Genomic DNA, 27153 nt, shown 5'->3' with positions numbered 1-27153 from the left:
AGGCACATTAAGTTTTTGAAAAGCGGCTGAAGGCCGATAATTTTAAAACATAACTACGATAACCTTTCAACAGGCAGAATGTCTAAGCTTTATCATCAGGAAATTTAAGAGTTGCCCAATTTAGAAAAACGTACTTTCAAAACGGATGAAGGCCTTTGATATTAGAATCACAATTACAAGCATACAAATTGAGCCATTAAAAACCAACAACAAAGGCAGTATAGCCAATGGCGCTCAGAAATTTCCAGGGGTCTTGGTCTGCCCTTGAAATCTTAACGTTCGCTTAGTCGAGACAAGAAGTCAGCCCAACTATACTTGATTCGCCGGCAACAACCAAGAGACAGTCAGAGACCCACCGACAAGACGACTTTCTTATCACTGACCTGTATAAGAGAATTCGAGAGCCAAAACGTTACGGACATAGCCGCCCACAACCAAAAATACATTAAGCTGTCAAAAACTACACACCATGTTGGACAGCAACAACAGGTGAGGAAAGCACACTGCCTGAATTTACGTCAGCGACCAAGGCACGTAATCGTAACACTAACGGCCACAAGGCAGAAAATTCTGCTGGTGCACTTTAATTTCAAACCGACAAATATAGTTAATTCCACCACACGGAAGCCAAACCTTAACCAACTCTAGCACTCGCTGTTGCTCCCACGAATACCGCCAACAGCGGACCACCAAGCGAGGGGACAAGGTGAACAGACGTGGCTTCCGTAATTAAATCACCGCTGAACTTCATGTCCTGGGTAGATGAACCACGAACCTTGTAGCACTGTTAACAGCCCCCACATGCTCCGACACTGCATAGAGACCACTAACGGGCCAGGCCAACTGCACCGTCCAGAAACTTGCTTGCTGATCCACTCCAACCGACTGACTGGCTGGCTGCACGCCACCAAGCCGGAACTATTATCACCAGACCAAAGATGGTATACGGTGCAAATATCGATACACACCGCTGCTGCTACGTGTAAAAAGAGGAAGAACCATGGCATAACCTCAATAACCTCGTGAAACCAAACGCAGAGTAACAGCCAAGTTTTAAGACAACGCATAAGCTATGGTAGCACGGCTCAAACACCCCCCACAACCTTAACCTAGGGAGGAGGTAATCCGAACACTGAGCTACTTTAACTTAACCTGACGAAGGTGAACCCGATATTGCTTACCTGAGCTGTTCTCTTTGACGAACAGATTTACTGGGACTAATACACGCATGATGGTGTACAGCCGATAAACACGAGGAGTAAACTTACTGCGGTTCCCACCACGCACCTGCCTCCCTTGGAAATTGCGGATATAAACCTAGTCCCCCGGCCTGCCCTTAAAGGTTTCCCGATTATGATTGTAACGTCCCACTTGCTTATTATGAGCTCTGAGTATATTAAGCATGGCCCAGTTCCAGATTTCCTTGATAACATGCCGATTATCGTCGGCTGGAATAAGATCTTGAATTCAACCACAACTTCGAAAGAGGGGAATTAACTGGGTAGGAAAACATGAAGGATGCAGGCATAACTAGCAAGACTTCATGACTGGCGGTATTAAAGTCAGGGAAGACTCTAGTCCCATTTACTGGGGGTTTTCTGATAAATAATCAGAAAGGACTAAAGATTCCGGTTAACTCTCTCCGCAAAGGACCCCAGGGAATAACACGGGGTGGTGGTGACATGCTTGACACAGTTCTGAAAACAGAATGCCTTGAAAGGACCTGAAAGAAAGGCAGGAGCGTTATCGCCAACTAACTGCTTGGGTGGCCCAAAAACACTGAAAATACTAGTTAATAGATTAATGGTGTTCGTAGCAGTAACGTTACGTCTCAGAAGGAGCCAAGTAAATCTAGAGAATGCATCGATATTAACTAGTACATATCGATGACCTCTTTTAGTACGAGTTGAAGACCGAAATCTATATTGAGCTTGTGCATGGTAGCTGACACTCGTTCAGAACTGAACCAACCTTGTTGAAGAGTATTGCTGGGTTTGGCTAAATTACGCAAGCAGCATTGGGATACCATTTGTCTCACATCCTGGTCCATTGAGGGCCACTTTAAATGCTACGTGATTTTTTGGGAGAGACTTTTAAGTCCCTAAACGGCCACCCACCATCGAATCATGAAAATAACGAAAGACCGGACATACCAAGGTTACAGGCAAACAGACAGACTGCTTAGCATTGCCGTCCTCCCTGCAAGGAATACCCCTCTTGACCTCATACTCGTCCGACAGCTCTCCTGCCAACACACGTTGCTTAATACTGGCCCAAACAGGGTCCTGATCCTGATGCTGAGGAACGTCTTCGAAGAAAAGGGGACTTTCACTCAACACCATGCAATTAAGATTGTCAGGTTCCACCTGCTCCCTTGTCTCACTAATCGTAGCTTCGGAAAACATCTGGCTGAGAACATCATCAAGGACATTTTCAGAGCCCTTCACATGCTTGACTTCAAACTGAAATGCTGAAATAAGCACTGTCCACCTGGCAATATGGCCAGTTTTACGTGGCTTAGACACTCAACAGTGTAGCTGGGTATTGGCTGTTTCCTACTGGAAAACCTGATGTTCAGGGTAGAAACGAGTCTTCTCTAAGTTTTCTTCTCTAATGTCTGTATCCTCACTGTATGGTAGGCTCATGGTTATTTATTCTGGGTGTTCACAAATTTTTCAGTTCAGATAAATATGTGAGTGCGGAATTAATAGTGTGTGCTGTATAACAGTTATGGTTATCAACATATTTGTACAACTTCTACCATTGCCAATAATAATAATAAACCCCATGGAGGACCGGGAAAAGAATAAGCCTGCGGTATGTTCTGCCAGTCGTAAAAGGCGACGAAAAGAAACCACTAATAGGGCTAACCCCCTTTCAGTGTGATTAGTTGGTTCAGGACAGAACCAAGGAAGCCTCGGACAAGCGCTGTCATGGTCGGGAACGACGCTTGAACCATATGCCCGTCCACAATGGTAACGACACTGCTAGCCACACGGAAAATGTTATCCTTCTAGAGTGGTTGCAGGAAGTATATCCTGGAAAAACCTCTATTTTGATTTAAATCAAAGACAGAGGATGAGATGGTCAGATTAAGTTAACCGACACCTTGTGATCTATATCCAGTTGTGTTTGATCCTAAGTTTGTTGCTTGGTAACAACAGAACATATTATACACAACATTTATTACCAGATACCCAGAATTGAAATTTTTAACAGAACAATGACTAGCTGATCAGATCCGTGTAATGATCAAAAATAACAAGATACCCCAGTCAGAATTAGCAAACATCAAACAAAAAATACAACAAATACTGGAACAAAATAATGTGCAATCAGAAGAAGAAGAAAATACAGTAATGGACTCACACATCCCACAGCAAACAAAGAACAACACGCATCAATTAAACAATCAGAGGGAAACGAAATCATAAGATGGCCACCAGAACAAACACAAATAGAACATGAAGTGACACACATGTTAGATATAGAACAAAAATTTCAACTAATATATATAGAATACAAAGACACAAATACAGACATGGGAACATTCTTGCATACACCACCAAATAACCCACAAGTCGAAACAACAATAACTATCAACACGATCATACAGAACAAAATAAATGAAAATACAACTATGGAAGAGTTACAACTACTGGTTTATGTAGGGGCACTCACTACACTAAATATACACACTAGGCAGAGATCAGAACAAATTAACACACATAAGAAACCCACAAAAGCAGCATGACATCACAGGCTACAGATCAGAATAGAAAAACTGAGAAAAGACATTGGACAGCTAACACAATTTATAAGAAATGAAATATCAGACAAAAAACGAAAAAGGTTAGGTAAAATCTCACAACAAGAAGCGATAGAGCAATTAGATGAAAAGAAGAAGAAATTACAAGCATTGCCCAAACGACTTAGAAAATACAAAAATGTGGAAATAGAAGGAAACAAAACCCAACATTCAACATAAACCAAAAGAAATTTTACCAGACGATAGATAACAGACATTAAAATTGACAATCCACCAAACATAAGACATGGAACACTTCTGGAGCAACATGTGGTCAAACCTGGTACAGCGTAACAGGCATGCATGGTGGATACAAGCAGGAACAGAAACACAAGATCATAGCACAAATGCCTTAAGTGATTATTTTGCAGCATGAAGTCACCCAAGCAATTAATTCTACTCACAATTGGAAAGACCCTGCAAAAGATAAAATAGCAAATTTGTGGCTAAAGGAGTTCACCTGAACACATTCACGTGTAACTAAATTATTTACCAGTTACATTGCAGACCCACACACATTCCCTGATACACTTACTCAATTCATAACTTATCTGAAACCAAAAGATCAAGCAGACACAGCAAACCCAGCAAAATATCGCCCCATAATATGCCTACCAACAATATACAAAATATAAACTTCAGTCATTACACAGAAATTAATGACACATACAACATAGAACAAAATTATAAATGAAGAACAAAAAGGCTGCTGCAAAGGAGCACGAGGATGTAAAGAGCAACTGGTAATAGATGCAGAGGTGACATATCAAGCTATAACTAAACAAAGATCTCTACACTACGCACACATTGATTACCAAAAAGCTTTTGACTGTGTACCCCACTCATGATTACTACAAATACTGGAAATATACTAAGTAGATCCTAAACTGATACAGTTCCTAAACATAGTACTGAAAAATTGGAAAACCACACTTAATATCCAAACAAATTCAAATAACTTCACATCACAGCCAATACAGATTAAGCGTGGAATATAGCAAGGAGACTCATGTCCTTTCTGGTTCTGCCTTGCTCTGAATCCACTATCCAACATGATAAACAATACAAATTATGGATACAATATTACTGGAACATACCCTCACAAAATCACACATTTGCTATACATGGATGATCTAAACTAGTGGCAGCAACAAATCAACAACTCATCCAATTACTAAAGATAACAGAAGTATTCAGCAATGATATAAATATGGCTTTTGGAGCAGATAAATGTAAGAAAAATAGCATAGTCAAGAGAAAACACACTAAACAAGAAGATTACATATTGGATAACCACAGCAGCTGCATAGAAGCGATGGAAAAAACATCCCTATAAATATCTAGGATACATACAAAAATAGGAATAGATAATAAAAATATTAAAGAACTAAGAGAAAAATATAGACAAAGACTAAAAAATATTGAAAACGGTATAGAATAAGTATTTATAGCTTTTGTCTTGTTTCTTGTTGTCAATTCTAATATTGACCTACTCCTTTGGAGTAGCGAAATGGAGTATCACAGACCTAGAACCACTCAATACACTTACATTATCACAATGCCACAAATATAGAATACGTCACATACATTCAGCAACAGGAAGATTCACTTAAGCAGAAAGGAAGGAGGAAGGGGATTATCGACAAAAAACCTACATTATGGACATTTAGACAATTATAGAAAGAACTTTCTAGAATCAGCAGAAACTATCAAAATACACAAAGCAATTAATCACATAAAGACATCAGCTACACCATTGCAATCTCCGACCCACTTTTTTTTTGTGGTTTGAGGGCACACAAAGACAATGGTCATTAGCGCCCTGACTAAGTTAGGAATGCACCGCGAGGCACAAGGTTAAAACGGCAACTATAAGGGACAACACTATAAAAGACATTAACAGGCATAGGATTAAAAAAAAAAAAAACAGCATAATCAAACGTCCTTACACAGGTGTGTCAAGTTGATAAAACGAAGTACACGAGCAGCAGCTCCTGGGTCATCCGCTAAAATGGCATCCAGAGTACACGGCAAGCCAAGATGAAGACCCAGTGCAGTAAAATCCGGACAGGACGTTAAAATGTGTCGGACCGTCAGCAAATGCCCACATGGACAGAACGGCGCCGGCGCAGCCGCCAGCAGATGGCGATGGCTGAACCGGCAGTGTCCAATTCGTAGCCGGGCCAAAACGACCTCCTCCCGCCGAGAAGAGCGTGAGGAGGTCGTCCAAGCCGCGGGAAGAGGTTTCAAGGCCCGAAGCTTGTGGTCCGTAAGTGCAGCCCAATCGGCATGCCACAGCGATAAAATGCGCCGACAAATGAGCGTACTACAATCTGATGAAGGAACAGAACAATTAGCCGTCCGAGGCTGGAGGACTGCAGCCTTGGCCGCGGCATCTGAAGCTTCGTTCCCAGGGATACCGACATGGCCAGGAAGCCACATAAAGCTAACTGGAAACCCATCGTTCACCAGCTACTGAAGAGAGCGTTGGATCCGGTGAATGAAAGGATGAACCGGACACGGATCACTGAGGCTCTGGATGGCGCTCAGAGAATCGGAGCAGATTACATAAGCAGAATGTCGGTGGCAGCAGACGTAAATAGAACAGCCTGGTAGATGGCAAAGAGCTCAGCTGTGAAGGCCGAACAATGGCCAGGTAGCCTGTATTTGAAACCTTGTGCCCCGACAATAAAAGAACACCAGACCCCGTCATTGGACTAAGAGCCATCTGTATAAATGAAGGTCATATTAATGAACTTCGAACGAAGTTCCACAAAAACGAAAGTGGTATACAGAACTGGGGGTAGCCTCCTTTGGGAGCGAGCTGAAGTCAAGGTGGCGTGTGGCTCTCGCCCACTCTAAAGGTTGCAGGCAGTGAAAAATCAAGGTGTTGAAGGAGGCGACGAAAGCGAACTCCAGGGGGTAGCAGGGCAGAGACATACAACCCGTACTGACGGTGAAGAGAGCCGTCAAAAAAGGAACGATACGATGGGTGGTCGGGCATTGACAATAGCCGACAGGCTTACCGACAAAGCAGTAGATCGCGCCGGTAGGTGAGTGGCAATTCACCGGCTTCAGCATGAAGACTCTCGACGGGACTAGTATAAAACGCTCCGATCGCAAGACGTAAACCCCGATGTTGTATGGAGTTGAGGCGGCGTAAGATGGACTGCCGTGCAGAGGAGTATACAAAGCTCCCATAATCCAGCTTCGAACGGACGATCGACCGATATAGGCGAAGTAGGACGGTTAGATCCGCTCCCCACGACATACCACTGAGAACACGGTGAACATTTAGAGAACGGGTACAATGGGCAACCAAATATGACTCATGTGGAGACCAGTTAAGTTTCCTGTCAAATGTTAGACCTAAAAATTTTGTTTTCTCCACGAATGGGAGAGCAATGGGACCGAGTCGTAAAGATGGTGGGAGAAACTCTTTGTAACACCAGAAGTTAATACAGACCATCTTCTCGGCAGAAAAATGGAAGCCATTAGCGACACTCTAGAAGTAAAGACAGTCAAGAGAACGATGAAGACAGCGCTCCAGGAAACATGTAAGGTGCGAGCTGCAGTAGATGGTAAAATCGTCCACGAAAAGGGAGCTTGGTACATCAGCTGGGAGGCAATCCATTATTGGATTGATCGCTATGGCGAAGAGAGCGACGCTCTAAACGGAGCCCTGTGGCACCCCATTCTCCTGGCGAAAGGTGTCTGACAGGAAAGAACCCACACGTACCATGAACTGTCGATCCATTAAAAATGAACGAATAAAAAGAGGGAGACGACCGCGAAGACCCCATGTATGCATGGTGCGGAGAATGCCCGCCCTCCAACAGGTGTCGTAGGCCTTCTCCAAATCAAAGAACACAGCCGCGGTCAGGCGCTTCCGCTAGAAGTTATTCATAATGAAAGTCGACAAGATAACCAGATGGTCGACAGCAGAGCAGCGCCTACGAAATCCACATTGTACATTGGTAAGTAGGCGTCGAGATTGGAGCAGACAAACCATCACCTTACAGACACAGCTGGTAAGCGAGATGGGTCGATAACTGGAAGGCAAGTGCTTGTCCTTCCCCGGCTTAGGAATCGGAACAACAATAGTCTCGCACTAGCATGCGGGAACATGTCCCTTAATCCAGATGCGATTGTAAGTACGAAGACAGAAACCTTTACCCGCAGGAGAAAGGTTCTTCAGCATCTAAATATGAATAGAATCAGGCCCTGGACCGGAGGACCGTGACCGGGCAAGTGAATTTTCGAGTTCCCGCATGGTGAATGGGGCATTGTAACTTTCAAGATTCGAGGAGTGGAAGTTAGGTGGCCGAGCCTCCTCTCCCTGTTTTCGGGGGAAGAAGGCAGGGGGGTAATGAGTGGAGCTCGAAACCTCTGCGAAAAAGTGGCTGAAGGCATTGGAGACATCCTCAGGGGCACGAGGACGTCATTCACGACCGTCAAGCCAGAAACTGGTGAGTGGACCTTAGTGCCAGATAGCCGGCTCAGGCTACCCCAGACAACAGAAGGAGTAAAACTGTTGAAGGTGCTTGTGAAAGCAGCCCAGCTGGCTTTCTTGCTTTCTTCAAAAATACGACGACACTGCGCACGTAATCGTTTATAATTGATACAATTCGCCACTGTAGGGTGACGTTTAAAGGTGCATAAAGCACGTAGACGAGCACGTAAGGCTTCTCTACATGCTGCGGTCCACTAGGGGACCGGTGGAGAAGAAGTAGTGTGAGGGATGGAATATTCAGCAGCAGTGAGAATGACGTTCGTGAGGTGTGCGGCCTGACTATCGCAGCTTGTGAAGGTTTGATCTTGAAACGTTGCCCTGGAAGTGAAGAGCCCCCAGTCTGCCTTGGAGATGTTCCAACTAGTTGAGCACGGAGACAGGGTATGATGCAGGAGATGAATAACAGACGGAAGTGGTCCCTCGAATATGTATCAGGAAGTGCATACCACTCAAACCGGCGTGGTAGTTGGGTAGTGCATAGAGAGAGGTCTAAATGGAAATAGGTGTGAGAGGCGTCTGAAAGAAAAGTAGGGGCGCCAGTATTGAGGCAGACAAGATTGAGCTGGTTAAAAACGTCTGTTAACAGGGAGCGCCTCTGACAGGACGCTGGAGAGCCTCAAAGAGGGTGGTGAGCATTGAAGTCTCCAGATAACAAAAATGGTGCAGGTAGCTGAGCAATAATTTGCATCATGTCTGCCTTAGTAACGACAGACGACGATGGAGTGTAAACGGTACAACAGAAAATGTAAAAGTGGGGAGAGTAATGCCTGCCACAAGGGGTAGGTCAAAACACACAGAGGTGTAATGTGCCAACGCAATGTGGTCGCATTGGGCGTAGCTTCGTTTCCTGGAGGTCTACGACGGACGGAGCAAGTGGAGCGGCAGATGTAAGTCCTCTCAGTTGGAGCGAAAGCTGCGAATATTCCAGTGCATAAGTGCTATCGTGAGAAGAAGAAGATGGAAGAAGGGGTCATCTCGAAGGCCGCTGAGGGCCCGGCTTCGAGCGAACACTGCCGCCGCTAGCAGTGGGCGGACAGTCATCGTCCATTTGTTCTATAGGTTCATCTGCCATCTTGTTAAGATGGCCGGGAGGGGGAGCTTCCTCCGCTGGTAAACGGCCAGATGTTCGCCTACCAGCGGTGCGGCCAGGCGAAACAGATGACGGCCTCGGGCGGCAACCGCTGGGTGGCGCAGGAGAAGAAATGCGCCGTGGCGTGGAAGGAGAACTGTACTTCCACAAAACGGCCTTCCAAGAAGGCTCATAGGAAGCATTGGTCGATGGCTGAGAGTTCAAGGAAAGTAGGAGGTCTGCACGAGACGGTTCCTTCTTTAAGGCCTGTGCATCTGACTTCTGGGTCTTCATCCTGACAGAAGCTGATAAAGGTGGTTGTGTCGGAGGGGTGACGGGGGAAGAGGAAAAGTCGACCGGGCAATCTTAGCACTGGCCGAACGGACGACAGTAGTGCTGAAAGTCAGATCGCATGTCTGCGTCGCCACCTCCCTGTTAGTCCGAGGAGAGGCGAGGACGGTACTGTATTTCCCCGCTGCGAGCAGCGTGGGCTTCCTACTAGCAAATAGTTTGCGAGCAGCCGAGGTGGACACTTTCTCTTTGACCCGAGTTTCTTGGATACAGCGTTCTTCCTTGTAGATGGGACAGTCGCCAGAGGACGCTGGATTGTCACCGTGACAGTTCACACAATGAGGAGACGGAGGTGGACAGTCACCCTCATGGGCATCCCTGCCACAAGTGACATATTTAGCCGCATTGGAACAAGTGTGATTAAAACGCGGACAGTGGTAGCAGCGCGTACATGTCGGGAAATAGGGGCGAACAGAAATAACCTCGTAGCCCACTTTGATGCGCGATGGCAGCTGAACACTATCAAAGGTCAAGGAAAGTGTCCGAGTCGGTACAAGGTCATTGTTGACCTTTTTCATGAACCTATTGACAGCCGTCACGCCATTCCCAGCGAGGAAAGACTGAATCTCCTCGTCAGTCAATCCATAGAGTGATCTAGTGTATTCCACACCATAAGACGAATTTAAAGTGCGGTGAGCCTCCACCCGGACAGGGAACGCCTACAGGAGTGTGGCCCGAAGCAGTTTTTGTGCCTGAAAGGCGCTCTCAGTTTCTAGTAACAAGGTACCATTACGCAACCTGGTACAAGACTTGACCGATCCGGCTATGGCATCTACACCCTTCTGGATAACGAAAGGGTTGACAGAGGAAAAATCCTTTCCGTCCTCAGATCGAGAAACTACGAGGAACTGTGGGGCAGGCGGTAGTACTTTTGTCACTGGTGGCTGGTCAAGTTTCCGTTTGTGGGCAGAAGTCGAGAGAGAAGAAGAGAAATCCTTTGCGGAGGAATCCTCCATGATTGCCAGCGTCTCAGATGGCGCGCTCCTTCCTTATGGGGACCCTCTCAGAGGGCACTCCCGGCTTAGGTGATTGTTCACACCTCAGGTCACACCTCCCGAGAAACGGACGGAGGGACCAATGGGCATGGTCGAAAGGTGTCAGCTCAGGCAATCACCCCTCCATGGACCGGCCATTACCTGGGGGTATGTGCGTGCCTTACTTTTCTACCCAGGGCGGGGAATTCCGCGTTACCCTGTCACTCGCTACGCGTGTGAACGCGTGGGTCGGCCTTCAGACACGCACAGGTAGGAAAGAAGAAGAGGAAAAAGAAAGGAGAGAAGGAAAGAAAGGACAGACTGTCTCAAACGCCGAAGCGGTGACCAGAGAAGGAGAAGAAGGCAAGGAGAAGGAAGCAAGGGAAAGTAAGTAAGGCAGTGAGATGGTGAAGAACAAAGAAAGGAACCAACCAAACGAAGTAAGAAACCAGAAGAAGTGAACAAAGCAAAATTACCACAAATATAGGACGTGGTACCGTCCTTCTCCGGACGTAGGCGCTAACTACTCCTTCAGGGGGAGGGAATCCTTTAGTCACCTCTTACGACAGGCAGGAATACCTCGGGCCTATACTAACCCCCGGACCCGCAGGGGCGATAACCACTTCTATATCACATAACATCAACAGATACGAAGAAAGTAAATTGGAAAAAGAAAACACTACATGGCAAGCACCCGTATCATCCAACCAGCCACACATCGATCAAGATGCATCCAGCACATGGCTAAGAAAAGGTAATATATACAGTGAGATGGAAGGATTTATGATTGAAGTACAGGATCAAACGATAAACTCCAGATATTACAGCAAGCATATTATAAAAAATCCCAATACCACAACAGACAAATGCAGACTTTGCAAACAACAAAGAGAAACAGTAGATCACATCACAAGCGGATGTACAATACTAGAAAAAGTAATAATAAACAACTTGCCATACAACATAAACTAGTTAAACAACACATTCCCACATAGCAGTATGCACCACAAAATGTCCTGGAGAATGATGAATACAGATTATACTGGAACAGACCCATTACAACAGATAAAACAACACATAACAAACCTGACATCATACTCACCAATAAAAAGAAGAAATTAACACAACTAATCGAAATATCCATACCCAATACAACAAATATACAGAAGAAAACAGGAGAAAAAATTGAAAAATACATCCAACTATCTGACCAAGTCAAGGACATGTGGCATCAGGATAAAGTTGACATACTAATTGTAGTATCAACTACAGGAGTCATACCACACAATATCCACCAGTACATCAATGCAATACATCTAGATCCAAACATATAAACAACTACAGAAATCTGTTACATTGCATTTAGGAACTTTCAGGTAATTGAACAAGTATCAATAATTACATATACCATAGAGTTAAAAGGAAGTCACACTTGATCAAGGACCGTGTCACTTTCCATTTTTAACCAGACATAACGTCTGAGAAATAATAGATATTATAATAATATGCACATCATTATTATCATCATCATCATTATTATCAACTTGTCTGAAAAACAAATTTTTCATTGTTTCAGCTTTCAGTTAAATATTTGTAATTTTGACTGGTAAGAATTGAGTCTCTAGCAAAAGATGTTACTATATCCTGCTACTGAATAATAATACTGCACCTATAAAATATAAACGAGAGAAAAAATAAATCTTTAGTGGCAAAGGAAATGCGCAATTTACAACAACAAAACACCGTGCAGGCACAAGCGTCTGAAAATAAAACTATGTCAAAGGCCGTATGGCGAGGACTATGTAGTACTTCGTAAACAATAAACTGCTTGCTATGAGCATGACGTCGCCACTGTTCACATTAGGTTCGCTTGACCAGGCGCCAGCGGGCTGATGCCCATGCGCAGTTGACCCGCGTATGAGCAGTACCTTCTCCGCTTCCCGCTACTTTAAGTGGGTGTGTCAGCTGTATATGCATTAGCAGCAAGCACCCAGATGCTACCGAAATTTTTTTTCTTGCGCGCCCTAGCTGCCAGATTTGCTCATGCGCAGAGTCGTCTCAGTAGTTGTGTGGAGGGGTTTGGTCTTCTCCACGTGACCCGTGTTTACGTTAAGTGATTTCGCTGCTTCTCTTCGTCTACAGCTCCCACGTCAAATGGAAACTTATGTGCATCTAACTTGATAGAAATAATTACGGAGTGCAAAAATATATTTTTAGTTTCAGTTTTCTGATTTTAGTTTCTTGGTGTGCGTACTGTACGACCTTCGGTACACACATTATCAGATTAGTTGACTTGTCGCTCTAACGAAGTAGGCGAGTGTCAGCAGTATGTCTTGTGGTCTTAACGCGGCGTGTTTGTCTACTGCCATTAGGTCAGACGATAGAAACGCCACTTGCAAGCCTAGAGTAGCAGATTGACGGTGACCAGCTTTAAACAGAACCTGATTATGATTTTTATTATTTTAATAAATGTGTGTGAAAATTAGTCTTTACCTAACTTGATTCTGGATGCTGTTTACAATTGACAATCTGAAGTTCCTTTGGTCTTGGTACATTAATCTTATTCTCACATATCTGTGATATTTGACAAAATGTGTATACATTTCTCTTCATGGCTATGTACAACAATATGATAATCTTATTAGGCGCAGACTGAAACTTGACTATTGACGAGTGTACAGACCTTCGATTAGTCAGTCTGCACCAGTCAGCATAAGTCTGCACCAGTTATAATACCTCGCCCGTTCAGTTATCATTGCTGCTAACGTAGAACCTTTTCTCCTCGCTGATCATACTCGCGCAATCTTATTGGCTGCGCGTTACATATTAATACATGGATCAGCGGAAGCAGAATTTGGTCCGTCTGTAAGACAGCACCATCTCAGTGCAGAGATGGACGAGCGCTGCGACTGAGCTGTTGTGCTTAGCGGGGCGCGCACTAGTAGGAAAGTGGTGTACGCTCTGATTACGCCGAAATATGTACACAACAATTTTATTTCCAAGTTATTAGCAGTCAAGCATTAATCGCTTTGCAGAACAATGAAGTTATTTTTGCAAGTTTGCTAAAGAAATTTGGCTTTATTAATCTTTCACCTGAGGCAATCATTTTGTTTGAAACCAAGTGTTTCATTCTGCAGTATTGGTTAGTTCCAACAGTTCGCTGAATTTCAAGTCCACGTTATCTTCTGCCATGCGTGGCATTATGCTATAATAAAGAAACAAAAATTAGATCGTAGAGTACTGGTACTCCAAGAAAATTTACATCCCAAAAATAACACTCAAAAACTTAATATCAGATGGGACCTACTTCATTGACAATCTGGAAAAAACCAATGTGCACTTCAAGCCGAATTATGCTGTTTAGAGTGGTTTACGAAATTCCGGTGATCTTGAGAGTATCCTCTGATGCCCTGTTTCTTTTATATTGTAAATATGTATAAAGCACTAAGAGAGCTTACAATACATGTGAGCTTCCTACACCACTGCAGCTCCTCACGCGCAGTAATGCCTCTTTTCTGGCGCTCTTCGGCAACTGAGAAATAGGTTCGATTTACAACAGTCTCCAGATAGTATTGCGAACAGTGGTTCGAAAAGCGTTACTTTCAAAATTAATTTCTTTTTACGCAAGATGAATTATGTTACGTGTGAGCAAGTGGGACGGATTTCTAAATCACAGAGCGTTTAAAATTGAGCAGTTTGAGGGCCTGCCAATTACAAGAATTCCGAGCCCAGACATTTATCTCATAATTTTAAATTTACTGGCACGTTTGTGTGATGTATCTTTAAGTTTAACACACCCCAAGAAAGATCAATATTACGTGTGAAAGCTCAGCTTTGCTTGTAGATATCCTATGTACATTAATACAGGGTTTTTCAAAAATGGCCGGTATATTTGAAACGGCAATAGAAACTAAACGAGCAGCGATAGAAATACACCGTTTGCCTGAAAATGTACTGTTGTCCCAAGCATATTGCAACAGACATACTTTCGAAATTACAGTAGTTAAAATGGTCAACAGATGGCGCTGCGGTCTGGGAAACTCTATAGTACGATATTTTCCACATATCCACCATGCGTAGCAATAATATGGCGTAGTCTCTGAATGAAATTACCCAAAACCTTTGACAACGTGTCTGGCGGAATGGCTCCACATACAGATGAGATGTACTGCTTCAGCTGTTCAATTGTTTCTGGATTCTGGATTCTGGCAGTACACCTGGTCTTTCAAGTGTCCCCACAGAAAGAAGTCACAGGGGTTCATGTCTGGCGAATAGGGAGGCCAATCCACGCCGCCTCATGTATGTTTCGGATAACCCAAGCAAACACACGATCATCGAAATATTCATTCAGGAAATTAAAGTCGTCGGCCGTGCGATGTGGCCGGCCACCATCTTGCATAAACCACGAGGTGTTCGCAGTGTCGTCTAAGGCAGTTTGTACTGCCACAAATTCACGAAGAATGTCCAGATAGCGTGATGCAGTAATCGTTTCGGATCTGAAAAATGGGCCAATGATTCCTTTGGAAGAAATGGCGGCCCAGTCCAGTACTCTGAGGATGCAGGGACGATGGGACTGCAACATGGGGCTTTTTGGTTCCCCATATGCGCCAGTTCTGTTTATTGACGAAGCCGTCCAGGTAAAAGTAAGCTTCGTCAGTAAACCAAATGCTGCCCACATGCATATCGCCGTCATCAATCCTGTGCACTATATCGTTAGCGAATGTCTCTCCTGCAGCAATGATAGAGGCGCTGAGGGGTTGCCGCATTTGAATTTTGTATGGATAGAGGTGTAAACTGGCGCATGAGACGATACATAGACGTTGGCGTCATTTGGAACGCAGCTGCAACACGGCGAACGGAAACCCGAGGCCACTGTTGGATCACCTGCTGCACTCACTGCGCGTTGCCCTCTGTGGTTGCCGTACGCAGTCGCCCTACCTTTCCAGCACGTTCATCCGTCACGTTCCCAGTCCATTGAAATTTTTCAAACATAACCAAAGGACCGAAAAGCCATACAATAAAGGATCTATTAAACCTCCGTTGAAAACTTCGTCTTGTTGCAACAACACTGTGTTCTAGGCGGTGGAATCCCAACACCAGAAAAATCCTCTGTTCTAAGGAATAAACCATGTTGTCCACCGCACACTTGCACGTTGTGAACAGCACACGCTTACAGCAGGAAGACGACGTACACAATGGCGCACCCACCGACTGCGTTGTCTTCTATATCTTTCACATCACTTGCAGCGCCATCTGTTGTTGAAAATTGCAACTACAGTAATTTTGAAAATGTACTGTTGTCATAAGCATATTGCAACAAACGGTGTATTTCTATCGCTGCTCGTTTAGTTTGTATTGCCGTTTCAAATATATCGGTCATTTTTGAAACACCCTGTATAAACCGTTAACTTTTTCTCTGTGTGTTCGCGCTACGTAACCACTGATCTTGCTATTGGCTGACTATAACACGTGTCTTAATCTCTGAATATCTGCTGTCATCGGCTGACGAGATCACGTGGCATGAGATACTGTATGATTGCCTCACGAAAAGACATCTCAACCTCTGTTTCAACGCTCCGGAAACCAACGTGCTGTGCTTTCGTCTAGACGAACCAAGATATATGCAACGTACTCCATTCACTTACCACATCTTGACAATAAAAGTCTTCTGTTTCATAAATACGGTGATTCTAAGTTTGCCTCGCTAACTTATGTCGCTCTGATTCCCCATGTATACATCTGCTTTACAGATGTGATATTTATGAAGGTAGTGACCGCAAGACGTGTCATTTCACATGTCAAACACTGATGATATGCGTCTGTTTCCTTGTAAGAAGCGTTCTCCGTTACTATTGAACATTTTATAAGAGTGATGCAAGCATAGTACAATTTCTGAACCGTGATCGGATGTGAACAGTGGACGCCATACACCTCTAAAGATTTATATTGTGGATGTATCACGAAGAATCGATGTTTTAAGGATGTAGTTTTTTTTCATTGTAAAGTTTGTTACCTCAGTTTATCGTAGAGAAACCTGCAAGAAGAAAGTATGTCATGTGCTTGAAATATATTTCATACATTCGAATATTAACAGCGTTGCATTCCACACGACTTTTAGGTCGGAATGTGCACCGCTCTAACATTATAGAGTGTTAAGTGCAGAGCTGTGTAGCCTTAGGATCGCATGTGTTTATGATATCTCTTACCAATACGTTCTTAGTACTGACCCCAGACACTAGAACGATACGTTACAATTGATAGCGCAGTTGATATACATAAAATGATTCAAACTCCGTACGCATGGAGGATAATCAAGCGTAAAGACCACACGTTTCTTGTTCTTCTTGACTGACTGCTATTGCAACACAACACTTTCGTCTCTACTACTATACACCTGGACATGCGCGCATGTGGAGAAATCTTGTGCACTTGCATGGGTACAGCAAACAAGATTGGTGCGGAACAGTGCTCAGGGACTCGGCTCGCTCTATTACCTCACGACATGCGAAATGTAGCGGTCTACTTCTGGTCAGCTGCATATTAACTCAGTGACAGTGCTGCAGACAATGTGAGATCTTTCAGTCTCTATCTTTATCCTAAGAAAGCGAGAATTCTGTGACCATTGCGTAGGGAATGATCTTAAATTACGCACTACGATCGAAGTGCTACAAATGTGTAGATCGCTGTCTGGTATACTTTGGTGTATATGTTCGAGAACTGACAGTGAATAGATTTACTGCATAGTCATCTATCTACATTCGTAATCAAGAATTGGTTCTCTTAAAGTAGTGTTAATCATGATACAGAAACGGGGAAGCATGCTGCCGCGTCATTAGTCGGTGTTAATATCACGAGAAAATTGCAGCATCTTGTCAATGCCTCTGGTGCTCATACTGAAAAAACTATAGGCGGCGGTTAGTAAGAAAATGAATGCACCTTTCCACTTGTTTGACCTTGCTGACGAAGTCCTATTCCTAATCCGTTACCTAAGGAAACATTTCCATAGGTCTATCCTGCATTCACAGCACCAGAAGTGCACCTGGTGGCAATTTCTAGAACTAACTTTTTTCCAGCGTAAAACGGTTGCCTATTATCTCATGAGAATATCTGCCGAGTTTCGCTGCCTTACTATACGGCCCACACAGGACCTCTACATCTACATGGATACTCTGCAAATCACATTTAAGTACCTTGCAGAGTGGAATAATACACAATTGTGAAGGTGGTACGATGAACAATCTGATATAGCGTGAGAAAATAACGAACACCTATATCTTTCCGTACGAGCTCTGATTTCCTTTATTTTATCGTATTGATAATTTCCCCCTATGTAGGTCTGTGTCGTCAAAATGACTTCGCATCCGGAGGAGAAAGTTGCTGAATGGAATTTCGTGAGAATATTCTGTCGCAACGAGAAACGCCTTCTTTTAATGAAGTCTAGCCCAAATCCTGTATCATTTCTGTGAGACTCTCTCCCATATTTCACGATAATACGAAATGTGCTGCCTTTCAACTTTTTAGATGTACTCCGTTAGTCCTATATGGTAAGGAAGGATCCACATCGCGCAGCAGTATTCTAAAAGAGAATGGACAAGTGTAGTGTAGGCAGTTTCCTTAGTAAGTCTGTTACATTTCACTAGAGAAGCACGCGATTTCACTAGAGAAGCACGCGATTTCGCTAGAAGCCTCTTGTATGGCACAGTGTCTAAAGGCTTCTGGAAATCCAGAAATACGGAATCGATCTGAAATCCCTTGTCAGTAGCACTCAACACTTCATGCGTATAAAGAGCTAGCTGTGTTTCACAAGAACGATATTTTCTTAACCCATGTTGACTGTGTCGATAGACCATTTTCTTTGAGGTAGTTCGTAATATTCGAACACAATATATGTTCCAAAATCGTGCTGCATGTCTACATTAACGATATGGGCCTGTAATTTAGTTGATTACTCCTACTACCTTTCTTGAATATTGGAGTGACCTGTGCAACGTCGCCAACCCTAGAGGCCGAGCGGTTCTAGGCGCTTCAGTCCGGAACCATGGGACTACTATGGTAGTAGGTTCGAATCCTGCCTTGCGCATGGCTGTGTGTAATGTCCTTAGAACTACTTAAACCTAACAAACCTAAGTTTTAGGGGACATAACCACAGATATTAAGTCCTATAGTAGTGCTCAGAGGCACTTGTGCAACATTCCAGTCTCTGGGTACGGATCTTTCGTCGACCGAACTGTTGTATATGACTAAGAAGTATGAAGCTAATGCATGAGCATACTCCAAAAGGAACGTAATTGGTATACAGTCTGATTTAAGTTGCTTCACGACTCCGAGCATATTTAATTCTAGGTTACTCACGTTGGCAACTGTTCTCGATTCGAATTCTGGAATATTTACTTAGCCTTCCGAAATGCCTTCACAAAAGAAGACTATGTTTAGTAACTACTTTGGTAGCACTGTCTTCGATAGTATCTCCGTTGCTATCGCGCAGAGAAGGCATTAGCTGTTTCTTGCCGCGAACATACTTCTCATACAACCAGAATCCCTGTGGATGTTCTGTCAGGTTTCGAGACGAAGTTTCCTAGTGGAAACTGTTATAAGTATCTCGTATTGAAGTCCGCGCTATATTTCTAGCTTCTGTAAAAGATCGCCAATCTTGGGGATTTTGCGTCTGTTTAAAATTGGCATGTTTGTTTCGTTGCTTCAGCAACAGTGTTCTGACCTTTTCAGTGCACCAAGGAGGATCAGCTCCGTCGCTTGTTAATTTGTTTGGTATAAATCTCTCAATTGCTGCCTATACTATTACTTTGAATCTAAGCCACATCTGGTCTACACTTGTATTATTAATTTGGAAGGGGTGGAGATTATCCCTCAAAGGCGTCAAGTGAATTTTTATCTGTTTTCTGAATAGGTATATTTTTCGTTTATTTTTGGAGGATTTGGGGTTACAGTATTCGATCTCGCTACGACAACCCAGTGTTCACTAATCCGTGGATATGTTTTGATGCTCATTATTAACTCAGGATTATTTGTTGGTAAAAGGTCAAGTATCTTCTCACAACCGTTTACTATTCCCGTGGGCTCATGATCTAAATGCTCGAAATAATTATCAGAGAATGCATTTACCACAATTTCGGATGATGTTTTACACGTACCTCCGGAATTAAACATGTATTGTTGCCGACATATCGAGGGTAAATTAAAGTCACCACCAACTATAATCGTATGAGTCAGGTACATGTTTGACTTCAAATTCAAGTTTTCTTTGAACCTTTCAGCAACTGTATCACCTCAATTGGGAGCTCGGCAAAAGGATCCAATTATTTTATTCCAGTTGCCATCAGTGACCTCTACCCATACTAACTCACAGGAAGTATCTACTTCACTTTCGCTGCAAATTGACCTACGTCTGTCAGCAACGAACCCGCCACCGCTAACCGTGTTTAGCCTATCCTTTCGGAACACCGTTAGGTTCTTCCCAAAAATTTCGGCCGCGCTCGTATCTGTCTTCAGCCAGCTTCCAGTCCCTATAACGATTTGAGCATCAGTGCTTTCCATTAGCGCTTGGAGCTCCAGTACTTTCCCAACACAGCTACGACAATTTACAACTGTTATACCGATGGTTCCTGTATGTACTGTACGTTCTTCCTGTCTTCGGCCTGCACCCTTTGTGACTGAAGCCCGTTTTGTGTTTTCCCGAGACCTAAAAACCCGCCCAGCCCCTGCTACCGGTGTAGCCGCCTTGTGCGTATAGTGGACACCTGACCTATCCAGCGGAACCCGAAACCCAATCACCCTTTGGCGCAAGTCGAGGAATCTGCAGCCTACACGGTCGCAGAACCGTCTGAGCCTCTGATTCACACCCTCCACTCGGCTCTGTTCGAGAGGTCCGCAATCGGTCGTGTCAACTATGCTGCAAATGGTCAGATCTGCTTTCACCTTGCAAGCAAGACTGGCAGCCTTTACCACTTCTGTTAGCCGCTTGAAACCAGATAGAATCTCTTCTGATCCAAAGTGACACACATCATTGGTACCGACGTGAGCCACCACCTGCAGTTGGCTGCACCCTATGCTCTTCATGGCATCCAGGAGGACCTGTTCCACATCTGGAATGACTCCAACCGGTATGTGCACTGAGTGCACATTGCTTTTCTTTCCCTTCTTGGCAGCCATGTCCCTAAGGGATCCCATAAGGAGCCTAGCGTTGGCGCTCCCAACTATCAATAATCCCAATAATCCCACCCTATGTGATTGTCGCCTCTCCTGTTTCAACCTACAAATGCCGGCAGCGTCTGGCTCTGCGACAGCGTCAGCCACAGACAGCGCCTGGAACCTGTTTGTCAGACAAACCGGGGAGGCCTTACGGTCGGCCGCCTGGGAACTCTTTCGCCACCTGCTACACCGTGGGGCGACGTCCCACTCCATCACAGGTGAGGGGCCAGCAGCAGTGCGAGCTGTAACTGGGCTGTCCAGCGGTGAGGACCGATAGGAGGATTCGGACGCACTGGATGTCAATTGAATCCCCACGGCAAGTCCACAACAGTGGTGCCCGTCCACTGCACCCTCAAGCTGTGTAACCGAAGCCGTCACAGCCTGAAGCTGAGAGCGAAGCGACGCCAACTCGGCTCGCATCCGCACACAACAATCGCATTTGCTGTCCATACTGAAGACCGTTGTCCCGCATAATTTAGTTTTCCACGTACTAACGGCACGTGCAGCGCAACTCTACTGTATACCCTGACGAAAACGCAGGAACTGTGTAATAGATTAGCAGACAGAGATTCAAAAAGCTAACTACCGAAGCACTCAGAGGAAACTAAATAATTTGCCCACGATTAGGAACTTTTAATACGTCACAAAATCGATTTACTTTCCGACTCAAACGAAAACGCGACAACTGCGACTATTATTTTAACACGCAGAAACACAAGAAACTAAACTATTAAAGCACAGATATTACAAAATTCGCTCCTGGTTAGGAACCCGTAAAAGTCACAATACCGGTTATTTTCCTGTTATTGCATGTGTCGCTGTCGGCTACTGCCGCCTGACTGAGTACCTGTACTTTAGTCTTCCATAGCCAAACGAAGTTCTGGAGGTAAATTATACACTAACTGCACAAAAACGACTACGTTTATTGTTACATGTTGTACCTGAACTGCTTCCACACATTCGTCACACAGTGCTAAGAAGTTCGTATTTTTCATTTGTCAAACATACTGAGATAACGGACACACAGCAAAACTAACGTAGCAATTTTATGATTGAAAGTGAAAAGTCAGCACCTTATTTTTAATCCCTTGTTCCCGTTAAGAAATATGTATCTACCAAAGAATCAGCTACACTGTCCGCCCCTGGTAGCTGAGTGGTCAGCGCGTCGGGATGTCATACCTAACGGCCCAGGTTCGATTACCGGCTGGGTCGGAGATTTTCTCGGCTCAGGGCCTTTGTGTTGTGTTATCATTTCATCCCCATCGACACCAATTCGCGCGTAGTGGCGTCAACACTAAAGACTTGCACTAGGCGAACGGTCTCCCCCACGGGAGGCCCTAGCCACACGTCATTTCCATTTCCATCAGCTACACTAGTTGATTACGAATCTAGTTTTTCCTCGTATCTTGATGAAACAGAACTTGGAACTGCAGTACTCCAGCTACCTCACAATGTTTGACTCTGCAGCTTTCCTGCAGTTTGTAAAACCAAGTAAAACCTAACTGGATCGTAGGTTCTTTTTGCCTTCTAATTTATATGTACCTCCTCCGGTAAATCTACAATTCTTCCTGTAAGCTCATTCTCATGGCCCTGCAATCTGTAAGCGGAATGGCTATCCTTCACTAAAGCGACAAATTCGTTACACAGTGTGTGTACGGACCCTAGCATAGTGAACAAACTGTTGCAGCTCGTGCGTAACTTTGGCTCGAAGCATGAGCAGAAGCCACTTCATATCATTTAACATCGTAAATGTGGCTGAATGCTGTTATATAGTTAGCACCACACAGAAGGCTTTCGCGAATTTCCAAAGCTGCTGTTGCATAGTTTTTTGTCTCCGACCAGGGTTCCAATACAACATGTCCAGCGAAATTTTCGTATCGTTCCCTCTCTTGCGCGTCTTCTCGTAATATTTACTTCCGTGAGCTTAAAGGCCGGGAATTCGGCTATAAATAAAACGTTATTCAAACTAGACCAATCTGTGTTTATGTAATGTGCCGTAAGTGTCAAATAATGCACGTTTTATACGAATCAGTCCGCATATCAACTGTCGTAGTCAATTTTTTATTAATAACTTACGTAATAACAAAATGTCTTATCCGGTTTTGGACTGCAAGAAGCCTCTTCTGATATGTCTACTTACAGCAGAAATAATCGACATGATGTCTAAAACGCTGACTTCTAGATAATGTGCACCCATATAAATTCCTGGCCTATTTGGTTAAAACCTTCATCAGACACCACTCTCACTTCTAAAAGGTGTCATGTCCTTATCACCAATTGCAACACTTCGCTGTTACGTTTTACTACTACCTACATTCCTGAAGGTGTCAGTGTGGGATTTTTTACAAATGAATTTCTTTAAATCAGTTGTTCTCGATTAGAAAAACAGTAACTTTGACCAGTTACATATCCTGTAGACTGTTTTAGTATACATCAAATATTTGTTCCTTACTTCGCTTTTTAGTCTCTCCCATTTCTTCTACGTTTACTCATTGGTTTCAGTTTTACTTGTTAGTGCACTTCTTCACTCTGCGTGATTACAAACACACCACGAATGAGAAGCCTGTGCTAAATGTAGTCGCGCAGGGATAAAGACACGTTTAACGCTTTTGGAGTCAAACATTACATGTGACTCGGTCATGGTCTCTACGCTAGGCCACTTACCCTAACTGGACAGCCTACCCACATTAGTTGTGTTCAGCACACCTCACATTTTGCGCTAGATAACTGTCATGCAGGACTAGCCTGTCCCATCATTAACTGCTGTACTGGACACACACACACACACACACACACACACACACACACACACACACACACACACTCACACACCATTTTAAGGCAGTCTACACGACGCACACTCCGACCGACTACACTGAATAACTTCAGCGCCGCCCGGCTCCTAGCGTTGGTTGTGACGTTCTGTTCTGTGATATACCGCTTAGTATTCCACAGGAAAAGAATTCGTATTTGGCTTGGTTGTTTCCGAATTAACAAGACCAGAAAAAGCCATGATAAAGCCGTGGGTATTGGAATGGATCATGCAATGGATCAAGTGCACCTACTCTGTGTTAGTTACGGAGCTCGGACCCGAAAATTTTTGGAATTATTTAAGAGTGGATGAAAAATGCTCTTCGGAGCGCGTGAACGTCGTCAAACGATAGCTACATCACGATTTCTGGCCACTGGCGGAATTTACGAGGAACTCAGATTCAGCGCAATTAATCCCGACTATTATCTAAAATGATTCTTGAAACCTGCAAAGTAACTCGTAATAACATGAGGAAATATTCGTGATAAAGCAAAAGCGAAACGAAAATGAAATTATATTCATGTAAACTTTATGAATTTATGTTCGTATGTAATATTCATAATACCCCTCGTAAGTTCGAGAAATTCATTACAAATTAGAAGAAGACTGAAAATGGCAACGGCGCATATTATGTAACAAATTCAGCAACATATTCATAAGACATGAAGCACTTAACAGTTATTAGAACTTATGAAAAGCCCTTCACTTTCCTCTTGATAGCAGAAGGGGCTGACGATAGGTTGCATTTTTGTAACACCTTTTAATGATGAACCAGGCGTATTTCATGAATAAAAGTCCATCGACTGTCTGTATTTCGGTGTTTAGTTTTTATTTTCGATACGTATCGGAAATGAAATGAAAATCCAGTCTGTCTATTTAAGGGTATCAGGCTTCATTTCCGAAGGGTATCGGTAATAAAACCAACAGACAGACGACTAACTGAACTTAAGAACTTTCAGCATTGCAGTGCGTCAGCAATCGTAATTATCTAAATAAATTATGAATAATCCGCCTCGACTGCGAAAATTCCCGGTGTTTACCCAGGTTTCAACGTGGATAACCACGCCTTCTTCAGAACAAAATACTGCCTGCTCAGCCACTTAGCATTTTTGCGATGTAGCGACAGTGATGGTTTCTGTTAGCAGAAATTGTGTGGTTTTATCCGTTAACAACATTTGAGATTTTCTTTCCACCGTCCCCCTCTCAACGCTCCCACACCATTATCCGTTAAGGTGTCAAGTTTTGCAGACCGTTTGCTCTGTGAGTTACAACTTAATGGTTCCCGCATGTAGTATGGTTTGGAACCGATTGCACTTTACTATGTCCTCATGCATAGCCATTTCTGTATGTTAGTTGTAATTTTTACCTAATTTTGTTGCCTCTATATTAGTTAGTGGCTGACGCACGACCTGTGCGCAACGTTGGTCGAGAATTAATATGTCGTAATTTCCGCATCAACGCATGTATCACTATTTGGGCGACAACTTTTTGTAGTTACTTAGGCCCCGATTCATGTTAACTGTTGTATCCCGTTTCTATGCATAAGAAGAGCGTTTCTTAGCCGCGCGCATGCGCAGAGATTGTCGACAGTCGCTCAGGGGAACAGAAGGCGAGGCCTCAGTGCAGTGGAGAGCCTGTGACCCATCGCACGTTGGCTGGGGCGAGGCAGCACACAGTTAAGTAGTGTTATTGACTTGGTACGGATGTACCGTGTAATGTTAATAAATTTTATGGGGACCTGCCGTTGTGGGTGTTCATTTTAGAAATTGACTATGCCCATTTAGGCAAGCTGTTTTTTATTTTGTTTTGAAGAAGGCGTGGTTATCCACGTTGAAACCTGGGTAAACACCGGGAATTTTCGCAATCGAGGCGGATTATTCATAATTTATTTTGACTAATTGAACCTCGCGAGTGGTGACTGAAAAGGAACTGTTGTCAGGCGGTTTGCACGGCAGACTACACAATTTGTAGGGCGAATGAGGAGGGGGCTGCGACTGTTTGCTGGTCTTACTTAACCAACCGACCGCAACGAAAAATCTGTCGGTCTTTCGATCAACAAGCAACACTCGTACAATTATTAGGTCGGTCGGGCAACAAGCTGCGCACGCACAATTTATCGGTCGGTCGATAAACCGGAGCATGTGTTTACTGACAATGAGACTGACAATAATTGAATGAGAGAAAGAGCTCGAGTAACTAGCTTTCGCAGCAGTAGATTCCGATATCTCATAACAGGCTTCTGACAACAGCGTTGAAGCATTTGAATACTGTACCTTGCCAGCTATGTAGTACACCGATGCAAACATTACGACAGCTCACTGGCCACATCACTGGAGAGTTACTGGCAATGCTTGAGACAAGCCCAGCTAAGTAGCTGAGCACGATTTCTCGCAGTTTGCTTGTAGCCTCAGAGAGGTTCCTCGAAACTACTACGAAATTAACGAGCAAGATTACGCAATGGTTAGCACATTGGACTCACAGTCGGGAGACTGATAGTTCAAACCTGCTTGCGGCCATTCAGGTACAGGTGTCCTAAATTGTCGGGAGCAAATGCTGGGATGGTTCCTTTGAAAGGACACTGCCGACTTCCTACTCCATGCTTCCATATTCCGAGCCTGTGTTCCGCCTCGTTGTCGACACGATGTTAAACTTGAACCTTCTACTCCTCCAGCTACGAAATAGAGTTAATATTTTCCCAGATCTGAGGGAATTAGATTAGGAAATGAGACGCTATTTGGGGAGCAAGATAACTGACGATGCTCGAAGTAAAGAGGATATGAAATGTAGACTGGCAATGGCAAGGAATGCGTTTCTGAAGAAGAGGAATTTGTTAACATCAAGTGTAGATTTGTCAGGAAGTCGTTTCTGAAAGTATTTGTATGGAGTGTAGCCATGTATGGAAGTGAAACAGGAAGAGAATAGACGCTTTCGAAATGTGGTGCTACAGGAGAATGCTGAAGATTAGATGGGTAGATCACGTAATCAATGAGGAGGTATTGAATAGAATTGGGGAGAAGAGGAGTTTGTGGCAGAACTTGACAAGAAGAAGGGACCGGTTGGTAGGACATATTCTGAGTCATCAAAGGATCCCAAATTCAGCATTGAAGGGCAGCGTGGAGGGTAAAAATCATAGTGGGTGACCAAGAGATGAATACACTAAGCATATTCAAAAGAATGTAGGTTGCAGTAAGTACTGGGTGATGAAGAAGTTTGCACAGGATAGAGTAGCATGGAGAGCTGCATCAAACCAGTCTCAGGACTGAAGACCACAACAACAACAACATGGGTACCACAATTTGCCCACGGAACGTGGAGTCACTAAAAACCTGTGCGCTATAGTTTGTGAACGATTCTCCGCTATTCATCAGGAAGTAATTAAAATTTGTGCCAGAACCAAAACATTTATCCGGCTGTGTTGGC

Source organism: Schistocerca gregaria, chromosome 6 (assembly GCF_023897955.1).
Source record: "Schistocerca gregaria isolate iqSchGreg1 chromosome 6, iqSchGreg1.2, whole genome shotgun sequence".
Classification (NCBI taxonomy): domain Eukaryota; kingdom Metazoa; phylum Arthropoda; class Insecta; order Orthoptera; family Acrididae; genus Schistocerca; species Schistocerca gregaria.
Note: the sequence above shows the minus strand (reverse complement) of the source record.